Source organism: Podarcis cretensis (assembly GCF_951804945.1).
Source record: "Podarcis cretensis genome assembly, chromosome: 10".
Classification (NCBI taxonomy): Eukaryota; Metazoa; Chordata; class Lepidosauria; order Squamata; family Lacertidae; genus Podarcis; species Podarcis cretensis.
Window position 1 is genome coordinate 66,663,091 of NC_137179.1, and position 17,188 is coordinate 66,680,278.

General features: G+C 43.7%; 1 long non-coding RNA gene across 3 annotated transcripts in view; it reads right to left on the bottom strand.

Moving 5' to 3' along the window:
- Positions 1 to 8,746: 8,746 nt before the first annotated feature.
- Positions 8,747 to 17,188, bottom strand: part of LOC307226021 — a 242,783-nt gene continuing 234,341 nt past the window's right edge. For 2 of the 3 annotated variants that reach the window (XR_013843260.1, XR_013843262.1), the window contains 2 exons: positions 10,666 to 10,744; positions 8,747 to 9,535 (listed from right to left, as the gene is read on the bottom strand). This is a non-coding gene — a long non-coding RNA (uncharacterized lncRNA). The remainder of the gene's footprint in view (positions 9,536 to 10,665; positions 10,745 to 17,188) is intronic. The other variant, XR_013843261.1, reaches the window with a different exon arrangement.

A 17,188-nucleotide genomic window follows, 5' to 3' on the forward strand; every position in this document is an offset into this window, starting at 1 on the left:
AAGAGATGATGCAGAACAGAAATACATTTAGCCTAATAGAGAATTGCCAGCACATCCCTCCCAATTCCTTCCCTCTTTCTGCAGCTGAATGAACTGTAGGACTTCATAACAGCTGCAGAGAGGCAGCCAAGAGCATTCAGGGCTTGGAGAGAAAGGAGGTACCAGCTCCTGCCATTCCAGGACCAAGAGAGCCTGGCTACCCTAGTTCAGGCCCTGATTGCTTCAAGACTGGATTACTGCCATGCACTGTATGTGGGGCTTCCCTTGTGCTTGACCTGGAAGCTGAAGTTAGTGCAGGATGCTGCAGCGTGAGTGCTGACAGGAGCGAGGCCTTGTCAACATACAACACCTACATTGTTTTACCTTGTAAACCACACACATATATATATATATATATATAGTATATAAATTTTATGAAACAAAGAAACAAAATAAGTAAATGGAGAGACGGGAGAGGTTTTTGCCCCATCGATGGGCACTTCTTCAAATAACACTTAATTGGTTTGTGAAACTGGCAGCCAAAAGATCTGCAAAGGACGACTGCCTTGCAAGGTTGGAAAGGGGGGGGTCACACCTCTTCATTGAGGAAGAGGGGAGTATTTATGGTTACGATCTGAAATAGTTACAGTATGTAGAACTTCTGGGTTTGGAGGCAATCTACCACTGAAGCCACCTGTTAGGGGACAATCCTTGTGGGCTTCCTGGAGACATCTGGTTGGCCACTGGACTAAACAGGCCTTTGCTCTCCTTTTCCTGCTATGCTATATCCCATGAGGGATTGCAACACTCCACCCCAAAGGAAAAAGAAGCATTGCCAGCATTTAAAGGGTGCCTCTGCCTAGTCTTTGAAGGACAGCCCTGCCCAGAGAGGGAGGAGACCGCTAGGTTGGTCCTCCAAGCATCAAGGGGTCCAAGAAGACGAGCAGAACAACATTGGGTGGCTGAGAGAGAAAGGTGGTGGAGTCTTGTTTACAGACAGAGACCCACAGAAAGGGCTTAACAGCTGGAGAGATGGAAGATGGAGGCAGGGAGACATGTTAAGAGTGCTGGACTAGGGGGACCTGGAAGACCAGGGTTCAAATCTTCATGAAGCACACTGATTGACCTTCGGCCAGTCTTTCCCCCCTCAGCCTAGCCTACTTTGCAGGGTTTATGTGAGGGTAAAAACTGGTGGCAGGGAGAACCAGGTATGCCATCTTGAGCTCCTGGGAGGATACCTGGCCTATGAATGTAAACAATGAATGTAATTGATGAGATGGGAGAGGAGAGGAGAGGAAATAGGAAGGCAGGGAAAGAGTGTGGAGGAGCTGAGCTCTTCGGGAGGGGAGTGACTGGTCAAGACAATTTCAGGGGGCTGAGACTGTGCAGGGGATTCCAGGATCCCACCCCAGGAGACATAGAGAAAGGGAAGAAATGTTACTTACAGTTTGAAGTTGAACATGGTGTACAGAAAAAGTCCCTCCTTCCTGGCTTTACTACCTACGCCAAACCGTACTCTCCAACCACCTCTCCTTCCGCCAATCACGCACACTCCTCTCTCTCCTGATCTCCTCACTAGCCCACAATGGACACCTGTAGCTGGTGGCTTTTAAAGGGGAAGCAAGAGATGTCACAAAGGAGGGCAAGTCATTGTTACCGTGGCAACCCACCCACCTTGACCCTGGGCCAAACTCCCCCCCCCCTCCTGATCTTTCTTCAGAACTTTGAAGCACCTGCTGTTCCGTCTGCAGGTTTGCTGGATCTTCTCTTTTGGAGTTCATGTTTTTATGTCGGATCATTCTTCATTCAGCCCCGTTTCCAAAGGGAGACAATCCCAACGTCCCTTGAAATGCAGTAGAAGACTCCCAAGTCTAGGCGTGTCCATAGCACAGGATTAGACAATCTGCTTTGCATTATCCCCATCCTCACAGATAATCCTGGATGACATCTCCAGGTGGAGCAGAGAAGGTTCCCTGTCTGAAATGTCTGGATGGGTCAAGGTCTGACTCTATCCAAGGCAGTTTCCTATGAATATTCCTCTTAAGTCATTTACCCTGAAGACAAGCAAGCTAACTTCCCCAGAAGACCAACCATCAATTTCTCTATTTAGAAGACGATATGAAAAAGTCCCTGTTTTATATACAACAATGCAAGTACAAAAATCTTGAATATGAGAGGAAGCAAAATTCTGGCCTCTGTAATGAAGCAATAGGCAAAGGGTCCTGAAGCAGAGCAATGGGGGGGGGCATCTGTCAGGGCCTCTTCATTGTGATTCCTGCATTGCAGGGCGTTGGGCTAGATGGCCTTTGGTGTGGCCCCCAGTTCCACAATTCTGCAGTTCTAGGTTTGTACTCTGTACTGGGTCCTGTATATGTGCATATGTCCTAAATGTCTGGTATATATAACACACCATACTGCTATGTATGTCTATACATACAAACAACAGAAGCTTTAAAATATCTACTTTGCAAGTTTCCTACAGATGTGCTTGAGAAGTTCCCATAGGGGAATTCTGGAAAAAGAATGCAGGATTTGCAACTGAAAAAAAACCTTTGGAATACTCTTTTAGAGAAGTGTGTGAACTACACCCACTTGTCTTACTGAAGGAGATTTACTAAAAGCAGCTCAAAGCTAATTTTCAATTAAGTGTGCCTAGCCTCACAGACTTTTTGCCTCACAGCTTTCTTGCAGTGACAGTGGCAGAAACTGCTATAACCCTTCATCCTAGTATATGAACATTTATCAAGCTAGCCCTCATAAAAAATATAATGGCAGGGGTGAGAATGCTTAAAGCACCAAGCTAATTTGTTTATCGAGTGAGGAACTTGGAAGAAAAAGTGACACTGCGGAGAGAACTCAAGATTTTGCAAGGAAATAGGCCAGAAAAATAAAAGCTTTGAGGTGAATTGGCCTATTTTTAAGATGTTTGCAGGCAAATTGGTCACAGTTAGAAGAGACTAAAAAAAAGAAAATGAAAACCATTAACAGGATACCACTATTATTCATTACTTGGTAGTTATTATATATTATTTTCCGTAAGGATGGGGGATTCCATCCAGTTCACATTTAAACTTAACTAAACCACACTTCCCAAACAATATGTAAAGCAAAGCACATCTATCCTCTTCCAAAATCCACACTTCTCCAAATTTTGCAATTCTGCTCTCAAGCCAGGAGTGTAAAAATGCCTAAAGGCTGCATATAAATCATATAGCATTGAAAATTGCATACAAAATGCATTGTCCTCTCCCCATTCCTCACTAAATTAAATTAAATTCCTATCTGAATTATTACCCAACCTCTTGCACCTTGTCTATTTGACCTTTATATTGCTGCTTTCAGTATATCTCACTGTTTGCTTGTTTTTAAAAACCCTCTCAAACAAACTAAAGAGACAATCTTATCCATTAATATTCCCAGCCAAATGTTTGCTTCCAATTTTCTTGGGAAATTCTTTTATCTTATCAGTTTTTTTCATCACTAAAATCCAAGAATATTAGCAATCTTCCCCCTCAACACACACACCCTTTTTAAACATTTCATTGAGATTAAACTCTTCAGCTCTCTCAGTTTCAGAACCACAGAATTCCTTGGCCATTTATACCCAGGAATATCCATAATAGTCTTAATCCTTTGCATACCTACCCAATGTGTCTAAAGTCTTCAAACTCTTGGCCCTTCCTGTAGCATAGTACATTTAGTAGCTTATACATTTTTTGCAATCCTAAATACAGGACTTTCTACAATTCTCTTGTGCTGCCGACATCAAGAAAAGATTTTCTATGGGTTGGGTGAAATGTTAAAATAAAAACAGACCCTATTGTGGACCATGGCGTCCTTTCAGATGTGTGTAACATGCAGTTTTGGTATTAAAATAGAAACCTTTTTTGGTGACTCAAGAGATTGTGCACATAGAATTGGATGGAGGTATATGCGCGGGTGGCGCTGTGGGTTAAACCACAGAGCCTAGGATTTGCCGATCAGAAGGTCGGCGGTTCGAATCCCCGCGACGGGGTGAGCTCCCATTGCTCGGTTCCAGCTCCTGCCAACCTAGCAGTTCGAAAGCACGTCAAAGTGCAAGTAGATAAATAGGTACCGCTCCTGCGGGAAGGTAAACGGCGTTTCCGTGTGCTGCTCTGGTTCGCTTAGTCATGCTGGCCACATGACCCGGAAGCTGTACGCCGGCTCCCTCGGCCAATAAAGCGAGATGAGCGCCGCAACCCCAGAGTCGGCCACAACTGGACCTAACGGTCAGGGCTCCCTTTACCTTTACCTATATGCATGGCAGGAGACGGTGCTACAAATTTATTTTAAGCCCCCACCCCACCCCAATGATGCTTCAACCCAGGATGGCTTAGATGCAGAAAGTCCTAGGCCTCTGTCATCTCCAATGAAGAAGCAGGTGTGGTGAATGTTTCTGCCAGAGATCCCGGAGGGCTGCTGCAGGTCAGAATAGACAACACTGACTTAGAAGGACAAATAATATGACATTGTATAAGGCAGGTTCGTATGATAGTTTTTGTTGCCATGCATTTGCCTGCTCAATATCTGACAGGTCAAGTGTCCCACCCTAGATGAAACCCCTGTCTACACATCTTGGTACAGTGGTACCTCAGTTCTCAAACTTAATCCGTTCCGGAAGTCCGTTCCAAAACCAAAGTGTTCCAAAGCCAAGGCATGCTTTCTCATAGAAAGCAATGCAAAACGGATTAATCTGTTCCAGATTTTTAAAAACAACCCCTAAAATAGCGGTTTAACATGAATTTTACTATCTAATGAGAGAGACCATTGATCCATAAAATGAAAGCAATAATCAATGTACTGCACTACAAAATAAATAAGACAGTATTGTAGATGATAAAAATTAAAATCATTATTATTTTCTTACCTGCACTGATGATAGTCACTGTTTGGATGGGGGGCTTTTATCCATTTCCGCAGTCACACAATCAATCAGTCAGTAGCTGAACTGGGTTCCACACAGTCACAAAAGCAAATGAACTGAAAAAGCCTCAAAAACAAAAAGGCAAATAAATAGCAAAAAACCACAGAGCCTAGGACTTGCCGATCAGAAGGTTGGCAGTTCGAATCCCTGTGACGGGGTGAGCTCCTGTTCTTCGGTCCCAGCTCCTGCCCACCTAGCAGTTCCAAAGCACGTCAAAGTGCAAGTAGATAAATAGGTATCACTCCGGCGGGAAGGTGAATGGCTTTTCCATACTCTGCTCTGGTTTTGCCTGAAGCGGCTTAGTCATGCTGGCCACATGACCTGGAAGCTGTACGCCGGCTCCCTCGGCCGATAAAGCGAGATGAGCGCCGCAACCCCAGAGTCGGCCACGACTGGACCTAATGGTCAGGGGTCCCTTTGCCTTTATGCATTAGGACAGTGCACTGAGCATCCTTTACAAGACCTGTGGATATTATTTTTCAACATATCCCTACTTCTGGGGCAAAGGTGGCTTATTTGTAGTCCCAAAAATCTTATCAGCCCCAGTCTACATCGCCAGGAGTCAAGTTGTAGTCTATTTGCATCAGGTTAGCGACTTTCATTTTCTAAAGGATCACAAGCAAAATGTGTATATTAAGTGAAGCAAAAGCCAGAAGCAAGCATGTTTTTTGTGTTAAATAACTTTAGGAGATTTTCTAGTGACAGACAGGTTGAGTAAGATTCCGCAATATACCCATGAAGATAAACAGAAACAGATGAGTCAGTTTGCATTTCTTAGTGCAGAAAGTATTAATCTGATATGTAGTGATCTTTCATATTCTAATTAATTCAAGAGGATTCTGGAAGCTTCTGTGTGTGAAAGAAACAAGCAGGAGGTTCGTGATGTTTGGGTTATTCCTTCAGAGACGCTAAGTACAGCTGGCTTAAACTGGTTGTGTTATCTCTTCTTCAAGGTCATGCTGACTATAATAAGAGGCCAGAAGGAGCCTGGATTTCACTCATTTTCTCTTCTATCCCTGTTCCTTCTTGTGTGGTGTTCTGTACATAGTATGTTTAGTGTTAAGGTTTAGACTTATTGTAAGTTCTTGTAAGTTTAAGTTAAGTCTGCTGCAACTGGATTTCTTATGGACAGTGCCAATCCTGAATGTATTGGATTTGTGACCATTATGCTCATTTGTCCTCGGTAGCAGTAAAGCTCTGCTGGATGAAATACAATTGCCTCTGATCTGTTTTTTGGGAATCCTGCAACGTGTTTAAGTTTTTACTCTGCTAACTATACAACGGAGTTCTACTCTTGAGTAGAATTTCAATGACAGTTCAATTTGGAGCAGGCTGCATGATCCAACCCAGGTTAAGACCTGTTAAGTCATTTCAAGGGAAGAGTTAAACAAGGGTTCAAATCCTTTCTATGGGAATCAATGGGACCTAAAAGTGCTTAATTTTGGCTGGATTGTGCCCGTCGGATTTACACACGCAAGCGAGAGACAGCCAAGAGAACAAATCGGAGCATTTTGAAAAGCGCTCCACACAAGCTAGCCATTGTTGTCATCAACGCAAGCAAGTACAAGGCAATTGTGAGGGATTTAAGACTGCAAAATGGTGGGGAGTACTACCAGTTGCTAATTCATGCGAGCATCAAACAGGGTGAGCACATGGTGAAGAACGAGAGCGACAGGGAAAACATTGTATAACATTCTATTTGCCTGCTTAAAATTCAGCAACACTAAGAGATGTTGTATAGAGTTCCACACCATCTGGCAGCTGCAAGGAACAAACAAAATACAATTTACAGGTACTCCGCCGCGCAGCCTAAATAATACACCATAGTGCACCAATTGTGCATGAGAGACAGCGCAGCATTAAAGATAACTGATGCGCAGCCCCTGCACTTCCTGCTCTAATTTATGTCGCAGGAGTGTCACGAGGGGGAATTATGGGTGATATGCTGCATAGCCACCTGCCACGTCATAATGTGGCTCCAGGTACCACAACAGATAGCTACTTATTTTGATTTAGACCGAACTCGCAGCTCCGGTCCTCCTAGTACAACAATCCCCTGCCAAATCAGGTTAAAAAAAATAAAATGGACAGAGACATTCATCTTCTGCCATGCAAACCTCCGGCAACAGACATTTGTAGTGCATTTCACATAATTCTTTGTAGTTTGTACAAAGGAGGAGTCTTCCCCCATCTCTAAAAAAGCAAATCATGTTTATTGAAAATATCGTGTTGGGGGCTTGCCAATTCCTTTATGGTTATGAGCCTGACATTTAAGTTTCCTCTACACACACACACACACACACACACACACACACACACTTCTTAATGCTGTGTCTTTCCTGAACGAAAACATCCAGCCAACTTTTTAACCTACAGAGGGAGCAAACAGCAGCACAGAACCCTCTTCCCCAATCTGCAAAACAAGGCCACCTCCTCCATCTTAAAATCAAAGGATCAGCTGCAAAATAGAGGCTAAACCTTGTGCACCACGACCTGGAAACCTATTATATTTGTGGAGCAGTGTGGCAACATGTAGTAAAAGGTAAAGGGACCCCTGACCATTAGGTCCAGTCGTGACCGACTCTGGGGTTGCAGCGCTCATATAGCTTTACTGGCTGAGGGAGCCGGCGTACAGCTTCTGGGTCATGTGGCCAGCATGACTAAGTCACTTCTGGCGAACCAGAGCAGCGCACGGAAACGCCATTTACCTTCCCGCCGGAGCGGTACCTATTTATGTACTTGCACGTTGACGTGCTTTTGAACTGCTAGGTTGGCAGGAGCAGGGACCGAGCAATGGGAGCTCACCCCGTCATGGGGATTCGAACCGCCAGCCTTTTGATTGGCAAGTCCTAGGCTCTGTGGTTTAACCCACAGTGCCACCAGCACCTAGTAAATTGCTGCATACCAAGGCCTAGTATTGCCTGCCCGGACTAGTAGAAGTTTTGGAGTGTCTCCCAGCTGCTGCTGCTGCTGCTGCTGCTGCAGCAGCAACAACAACCTGATCCAATCCCACCATCAGTGCTCAGCACACTAAGGCAATTCCCAGGGTCCAGATACCCTGGCAGGCCCCATTATCATTACTGAGCTCCTGCCTGCTATTACCACTGATGCCACCAGTCATCACCACCAGTCAATGTCGATGGTTGCTACAATGGTGGAAGGAGTTTTTAAATGGGAGCCAAATGCCCATTCGGTTAGCTCAGTGGGTGGAGAATGAGACTCTTAACCTTAGGGTCGTGGGTTGGAGCCCTGCATTGGACAAAAGATTCCTGGACTAGATGACCCTTGTGGTCCCTTCCAACTTTACAGTTCTATAATTCTAGGAATGGTTGCTTAGCTGCAATACATGGCAAACAAGTACCATCATATATCCTCCAAATATCCGCATATATCCATGGTGCAGCGTTGGGAATTGCATCTGCAGGGATGTGAGATGGCAGCCATATTATGTTAAAAAGGAGTCATACACTCTAAAAAGAGGCATAACAACAACAACAACAACAACAACAACAACAACAACTTATGTATACCCTGCCCATCTTGCTGGGTTTCCCCAGCCACTCTGGGCAGCTCCCAGCAGAATATTATTATTAATAATAAAAATAAAGTGATAAAACATCAAACATTAAAAACTACCCTAAACATTTTCCTAAACAGGGCTGCCTTCAGATGTCTTAAAGTAGCCTTTCTCAACCTTGGGTCCCCAGATGTTTTTGGCCTACAACTCCCATCATCCCTGACCACTGGTCCTGTGAGCTAGGGATCATGGGAGTTGTAGACCAAAAACATCTGGGGACCCAAGGTTGAGAACCACTGTGTGTAGTTCTTTATCTCCTTGACATCTGATGGGAGAGCTTTCCACAGGGTGGGCGCCACTACCGAGACAACTCTCTGCCTGGTTCCCTGTAGCTTCACTTCTCACAGCGAGGGAACCACCAGAAAGCCCTTGGAGCTGGACCTCTGTGTCTGGGTTGAACGATGTGGGTGGAGATGCTCCTTCAGGTATACTGGGCCAAGGCCATTTAGGGCTTTCAAGGTCAGCACCAACACTTTAAATTGTGCTCGGAAACATACTGTGAGCCAATGTAAGTCTTTCAGGACTGGTGTTACATGGTCTTGGCAGCTGCTCCCAGTCACCAGTCTAGCTGCTGCATTTTGGACTAGTTGCAGTTTCCGGGTCACCTTCAAAGGTAGCCCCACATAGAGCGCATTGCAGTAGTCCAAGTGGGAGACAACCAGAGCATGCACCACTCTGGCAAGACAGTCTGCTGGCAGGTAGGGTCTCAGCCTGCGTACCAGATGGAACTAGTAGACAGCTGCCCTGTCTACAAAAGGCAATGAGAATCAAGGCAGGGAAGAATGAACAAATCAGATGGTAAAGGTCCAAAAAAGGGGGGAAATGGTCTTCAGAGATCATTTGTTGAGAAGCAACCTATGATGTTGCATTTCTACTGCACTGGTCTGTTCAACTTACCCGTCCTTTTCTCCACACCAACTTCAACTTTTTTCTGCGAGTTTGTTTTTAATTTTTCACCAGCTTCCACAGATGAGCTTCTCTCCACCAGAGTGAATCTGACATCTCAGAGGGCCTTGCTTCCTCATTCTGTACATCTCAATTATATTCAGAAATAAATTATCTTGTTAGCTACATTATTACATTAAGATGACAAGTAAATTTTATTATAAAAATGTAATGATAAAATAAAAGATATTTTATTCATGCATTTAGTCCTCTCCCTCTCTCCCTCTGACATTTAATTATGTCTACTGCTGCATGGTGATCTAAAACATTAATTTGCCAAATCAACTAGAATCATTGGTAACGGACTGCTTTCCTATTTTGCTTTTTAAAAACTGCAGTTTACCCCCAACTAAAATTTGTTCAAAGGCCAATATCCAGAGGAGAGATGGGGGCTGGAAGAAGATTTCATATATGTGTCAGCCCTTCCATGATAGGAAGTGAAACACGCCACTGTGGTTCACAGATTTTGAGGTGGTATTATTCCCTTGCCACTAGCAGCTGTCTCCATTTGTCCCATTATGTTTGAAATACTCATGCAAAGCAGTCTTCCCCAAGCTGAAGCACTCCAGATGTTGTGGACTACCACTTCCATCAGTCTCAGCCACCACAGCTGCGCTGTCTGAGGTCAATGGGATTTGTAGCTGTTATGTACTGAAGTTTTCACCCTGGGCCAGCAGGGGGATACTGTAGATAGTTTTCACTCAGGTCCACATATGCAAATAAGGAATTGAAAGTGACGTTCAGTGATTGGATAGTTACAGAAAGTTGTTACTGTTGCGTTGTAGTGGAGCTCTATATAAGCAGGCTGGCTGAAGCCTTCTGTTCTGGCCAGTGAATAAACAAGAGCTGTTTGAAAAATCACTGTGTCGTCTGATATGTTCACCCACAACTTAACAGTAGCCCCAAACATCTGGAGGCCCCAGAATGAGGAAGGTTGGTACAAAAGAAGCATCATGGAAGAGATGTGCTGCCTGATTGGGCGGCCATGTGAAACCAAAAGATAGAGATTCCAATTTTAAAGGAAGAAATACAATGAAATCACTATGTGAGATCTCACTGGACTCATAATTGCTGCAAAATGGTTATAAGCAGTGTTTTGTTTTTTCTAAAAAATGTTTGGAGGTACTCTCATTTTGACCAAAGAAAATCACCATTTTATAGCTCAAATTGGGGAAAACAAATACAGTAAATGGACAAAAGTACAAAGAACATGCATTACCTCATATTATCACACATCCACATTCCACACTGCTTCACACATTAAATGTTCGCTTCTGCCATCAGAGGTAGCAACGGAACTGACAATTCACTGTGCTAGAGAAGAAACTAAATATTTTTTAAAAATCAGTTTCTTCTTGCATTAGATTCACAAAATGTTTAGGGGTATGCGTACCCCTGCGTACCCCCAGGAAAAAAAAGCACTGGTTATAAGAGACATGAGAGATTAAAGAAGGTTGCTAGATCAACTGCTGATTGCAAACGGGTAACAGGAAGAACAGTTTTCTTGAAAACTGTGGCCTGCAAGGCGTTTGGTAGTTGTAGTATGTACCGCTTAAAGTGAAACCAATCAACTAAAAAGAACATACATTGTAGATCCTGTTTACTGTTGCTTCCTTTAAAGTTCCATGTCTATGCAATAATGATTGCTTATATGGATAAATCTGCTTATAACTTCTAGACAGGGCTGGATTTAGGTTTGATGAGGCCCTAAGCTACTGCAGGTAATGGGGCCCTTTATAAGCCCAGCTGTCCTTTGTCAACAACAAATTGTCGCTGCTTTTTGTGTTGAATATATGCTATATTTATGGAACTAATAGGTATCTAAAGCCATTTGCACATGCAGAATGTAGGCACCCTATACAGTGGTACCTCGCAAGACGAAATTAATTCGTTCTGAGAGTTTTTTCGTCTTGCGATTTTTTCGTCTTGCGAAGCACGGACTTTGGAAAAGCTTCAAAAATCACTAAAGTCTTCAAAAACCTCAAAAAAGGCGTGCTATGAGTTGCTCCTCAAAGTCAAGTCGCAACTGCACCCCCTGAATGCACGGTTTTAAGAAAAAGGAAACAAACTTGCAAGACGTTTTCGTCTTGCGAAGCAAGCCCATAGGGAAATTTGTCTTGCGAAGCAACTCAAAAAACAAAAAACTCTTTTGTCTTGCGAGTTTTTCGTCTTATGAGGCATTCGTCTTGCGAGGTACCACTGTATATAGAAATGAGCAAACCAGTGATATTTTACGGAGCAGGCTAGCAGGCGGGGCCCATTGCTTACATCATAGGAGCCTACACAACACAAAATGATGTTGCTGTAGGTAGGTTTTATTTTATTTGTTTTTTATCTTATATTATGGAAATGTACCTCCAGGGGTTTTTTCCCCTTTAATTTTTTTGGGGGGCCTGCAAGAGAGTGGGGCCCTAAGCTATAGCTTGTTTAGCTTATACGTAAATCTGGCATTGCTTCTAGAGAGACAAATAGAGATATGGATAGATTATTACTGAAAGGACTTCCGACATGCCCAAGAGGTTGGGAAAAACCCCAAAACAGATTTACAAGTGCGAGGGGGGGGGATTTAGTGAGAAGAGAAGGAGAGACAGGGCCCTGTTGTGTGCAGGCAGAAGTCTTTGTGCAAATGGTACGGCTTCATTGCATATAACCTAATAATCCCTTCGATAATATCAACAGCATAGCTTTTATAGACGTTGCAAGATTGAGGAGTATACAACTCTTTTGCCCTATATATTTAAAAAGGCATGCCTTCTCGTGAAGAGAAGAACAGATGACAATTTTAAAATTCTAACAAGAGGTACCTGCAGTCCTTTAAAAGCGCCAGAGAGTTTGTGAATAATTTCAGCATAAAAATATATTCCCCCAATAATGCTGACAAGGTCACTTATCCAACTGTGTGAACGGTAATATCCATCACTGAAGTGGCAAGGAGATAAATTTGATCTGACTGGCAGCAATGGATAAACAGCCTCTAAAACTTCCCTCAAATCTGGTTTGTCATATATGAATTGCCACTCTTTGTCCACTTCAGAATCTGCATCCCACCTCATCGGGCTCCTCTTCCTTCGGCAATGTTGAAGAAAAGCAGTGCATTAAACAGATCGGAAAGGCACTCCCAATACATATTTCACTTTGAATTAAAATCCAGCTTGCTCGGATAGGATGGCTACAGCCTGTCACACGAAAGACGTTAACAATGTTTTGTTGCTCAGGAGATAATACTGGCTCTCTTAAGCCAATCAAGTTTCTGATTTGGATATCTGGGCATTTAATATTTTCACCCTTTCTAACATTGCCTTCCCTCAGCGCATAGTGTAAACAGGAAAACCTATCTATAAACTTTGCTGGTACCAAGATTGTGATTGCTGGCAGACACAGTCCTAGGCATAGATGGTGCTTGGATCAGCTGGCTATAGAACAAACTCGCTCATTTAGGTATCTGGATGTATTCCTGAATAAAAACCTCTCTTGGAAGTGTCATATGGAGACACTGAAAGGAAAGACACAGAAAAGCATTGAGGCATTGATGAAGTTTTATTACAATAAGGGAGGGCAGCTGATTGAACCTGCCCTTAAGATATTTGGAGAAATGTCAGAGGGTATATTTAAAAAAAGAGAGAGAGAGAGAGAGAATAGAGATGTCCCATTCCATAATGTGAATTTTACTGTTTATACCCTACACATCTTACCAGGTTGCCCCAGCCACTCTGGGCAGCTTCCAACACATATAAAAACATAATAAAACATTTTTTTAAAGGTGCCCTATACAAGATTGCTTTCGGACAGATCAGGAGTCAAATAACTCCATACGCTCAAACATTTATCCAATGAAAATAGGGACTTCCTAAGGAAAAGTGGGACGTTCCGGAATCAAATCAGAAACCGGGATGGCTTCTCTAATGTGGGAGTCATAAAGCCAAGGCAGAGGCTTGTAAATACCACAGGGTGCCCCTTGACCTCGGCTGACCAGCACTCTGAGCTTTACAATGTATAGGAATGTATTGACCTTAAATGGAGTTGTGTTTCCTCTGGGCAGTGTTTCCTTATATGGTGAGGGGAGTGTCAAACCATTGCCAGGCATGTAACGTGAGACACTGCGAGATGACCATGCTGTTGGTGAGGACAAAGGATAATAAAAGTTACCGGGGAAGGGAGAGGTTCGAAGGAGCTGCCCCTCCATTATGAAAATACTCGCTGCCTCTCTGTGTCTTCTTTCTATGCTATGCTAAGCACCATCTATGACGGCAGGACTCCGTCAGGTGGTGCCCCGTGTGAGGCTAACTTAAAATCTGAGGCAAACTTAAAAGAAGAGGCTAACTAAAGAAGACAGTGAGAGGCTGACTTCAAAGGAATCCGCGTGAGGCTTCTTGATCATCGACTCACCACGCCCGGTAAGGGTTTCAAGCGCTATTCATCTAAGGATCCCGGTGAGTCGATCCCTTTTATATTGATTTTAGAAAAATGGGCAGCTCCCTGTCTTTTCCCCAACAGAAATTTTTAAAAGACTTAAAATTTCTCCTCTCCTCCAACAAATTGGAAGTTCCTGAGGGTGATTTGATACAGCTTATTCAGGCCATCGATGAACATTGCCCCTGGTTTCCTGAAGATGGAACTTGGGAATTAAAACATTGGGATAAGATTGGAGCACATTTTCATGGACACCCCAGCTTTGGTGTTCGGATTCTAAATGCATGGTGCAAGGTTTGTTATGCCATGGGCTCTTTATCACCAAAAAATATCTCCATGGCTGTATTGCCAACATCACCTCCGGCTTCTTTAGTCCAGCCTGCTGTGATGCCGTCTGTTCCAGCACTCGCCTTGCCCACACCACCAGACCCCAAGCCTCCGGGCTATAGTTCCTCACCAGAGGATCCAATCCTGCAAAAATACTGTGGTCTGGCTGGCAATGATCCTACTCTCTCACCAACAGAACCAGCCACCCCTTTTCAACGTGCAGTCCTTGCCTGTTCCTTAATTCAGGATACTGTGGCATTTCCCGTTATAGTGCCACCTGCTGGTGCCCCAGCAGGAACTCAAGCCCAAAATCAACCTTCTGACTTTAAGATTTTGAAAGAGCTGCAGCAGTCAGTAAAAATCAATGAACAAATACAGCCAATGGGAACTTTACAACCTGGCATGCCAAATCCAAATATGCTCCCACGAGAATATCAGTTGGCGGTGATTGATTTAAAGGACTGTTTTTTTTCTATCCCACTGGCCCCAGCAGACAGGGAACGGTTTGCTTTTACATTGCCAGTATATAACAATTCGCAGCCCACCCAGCGATATAAGTGGGTTGTCCTGCCTCAGGGCATGTGGAACTCCCCTACACTTTGTCAACATTTTGTGGGTGAAGCATTGAAACCTTTCCGCATGTGCCACCTAGAGGACAAGCCTTTGTGGGTTCCAGCTCGATGCGTGCAGCCATGGCGAGTCCCTTCAATTGCGGAAGTGCCTTCCCCACCATCTGCCTCGCCATCCTTTGTTGCACCGTTATACAAGGAACAGAAGCGGACGACCCAGTCCAGTTGAAACCACCATATTTCACCTTATCAGGTGGCAAGCCGCTGTCATCAGAATCCTACTCTGGCTGGCAGCATCCATGGCTCAGCCACTCTCGAACTAGAAGAACTGTGTTGTTGAATAAGACTTTTAGGGGAGAAAATTATCATAAGATATGGAGGGATAATATTTTTGTACAAGATATTATTATGTTTACCAGTTTATTGCATGCTTCTAGATGCTGGTTGTGTATGCACATGTCCCCCTTTTGCCCGTCATTCAGGCATAATGCTTCATGGTGTGCCTATTAATGGATCCTTTCAATTTACAAATGTTATATCACCTAACCAAACTTTTTGGCCTCCAGTACAATTGACCCTCCATGAGCCTGCCTCCATTTGTTTTCAAATTAAAGAGGGGAAAGAATCATGGGGCATATATCCAAACTGTCAATATACATTGAATTTCACTTTTAATAGCTCTTGTTCTCTTACAGGAACATACAGTGACCAATCTCAGTGCTATAGGAGAGATACCAGTGCATAGCTAAAAATTAGAAAAGAAACCTACCATGCAAATTGGAGTCTGAATTCTTCTATCCCTGGCTTAGCAAATGCTGCTGATGAGCAATTTCATATCAGTTCCTTATTTACTGCAGCCTTTACTTGGTCCCAACAGAGTAGTAATATCAGCTATTTACTCCAAAGAGAGTTATGGTTGCTTTGTGGCGAAAAAGCATACAAAGCCATTCCTCGAAACCTCACAGGCACATGTACCTTGGGTATCGTGGTTCCGTTGTTGTATAAGGTTGATAAGTTACCATCTTCTCTTAGACTACGAAATCGTCGGGAGGTTAATTCACCCATAAATCAATATATCAGTACACAGATTTCTCGGGCCTTGCTGCCCTCAGTGGGTGCAGCAATGAACTATAGGGACCTCCATCGGCTAGCAAATTGGACTGAAGGATTATTCAATGATACCATAAAAGCTTTGAAGAATCTCAACCAGGAGGTATCTGCAATGAGAGAGGTGGTCTTACAAAATCGTTATACTTTGGATGTCATTTTAGCCTCAAAAGGAGGGGTTTGTGCACTTGTTCATTCTCATTGTAGTATGTTTATTCCTGATAATAACGTCAGCATATCTGTGACAATTGATCAAATGGAAACCATGGTAGCCCACAATCCATTTGCCCCCCCTCCTTCCGTTGATCCATGGGCATGGTTATATTCTTGGCTTCCGGATGGAAGTTGGCTTCGACATTTATTGATTTTAGTGATCATTATAGTAGTTATTTGTGTTATTTTGTGTTGCTGTATTCAATGTATTCCTTCTTTAATCTCTGTATGTACTGCATGGTTCTCCCATCCGCGGCCTGCTCCCACCCTTACAAGAGTCTCTTATCGCGCTCGATATAACCGTATTGGTACTGACATATATGATTCTGGTTAATAAAATAAAGAAAGAGGGCATGTGGGAGTCATAAAGCCAAGGCAGAGGCTTGTAAATACCACAGGGTGCCCCTTGACCTCGGCTGACCAGCACTCTGAGCTTTACAATGTATAGGAATGTATTGACCTTAAATGGAGTTGTGTTTCCTCTGGGCAGTGTTTCCTTATATGGTGAGGGGAGTGTCAAACCATTGCCAGGCATGTAATGTGAGACATTGTGAGATGACCATGCTGTTGGTGAGGACAAAGGATAATAAAAGTTACCGGGGAAGGGAGAGGTTTGAAGGAGCTGCCCCTCCATTATGAAAATACTCGCTGCCTCTCTGTGTCTTCTTTCTATGCTATGCTAAGCACCATCTATGACGGCAGGACTCCGTCACTCTAAATCATGGACATCCCTGGAAAATAGGGACACTGGGTCTGGTGTATGAAATATAAGCCACCTGGAGCATGCATGTCTATAAAATGGTGGTCCCATGGAGGAAAGAAAGAAGGACTGGTAGCAACAAAGTACTCTCAAAGGGCTTCCCTGCACACTGATGTTTAATTGGCCTCCTCGTGGGTTTACAGCAGGCATAGGCAAACTTGGCCCTCCAGATGTTTTGGGACTACAACTCCCATCATCCCTAGCTAACAGGACCAGTGGTCAGGGATGATGGGAATTGTAGTCCCAAAACATCTGGAGGGCCAAGTTTGCCTATGCCTGGTTTACAGCTTTTGCTTTGCTGGGCTTTTTATGTATCTGTTTATCAGGAAGCAAATAAAAGACCAAACCTTCAAGCA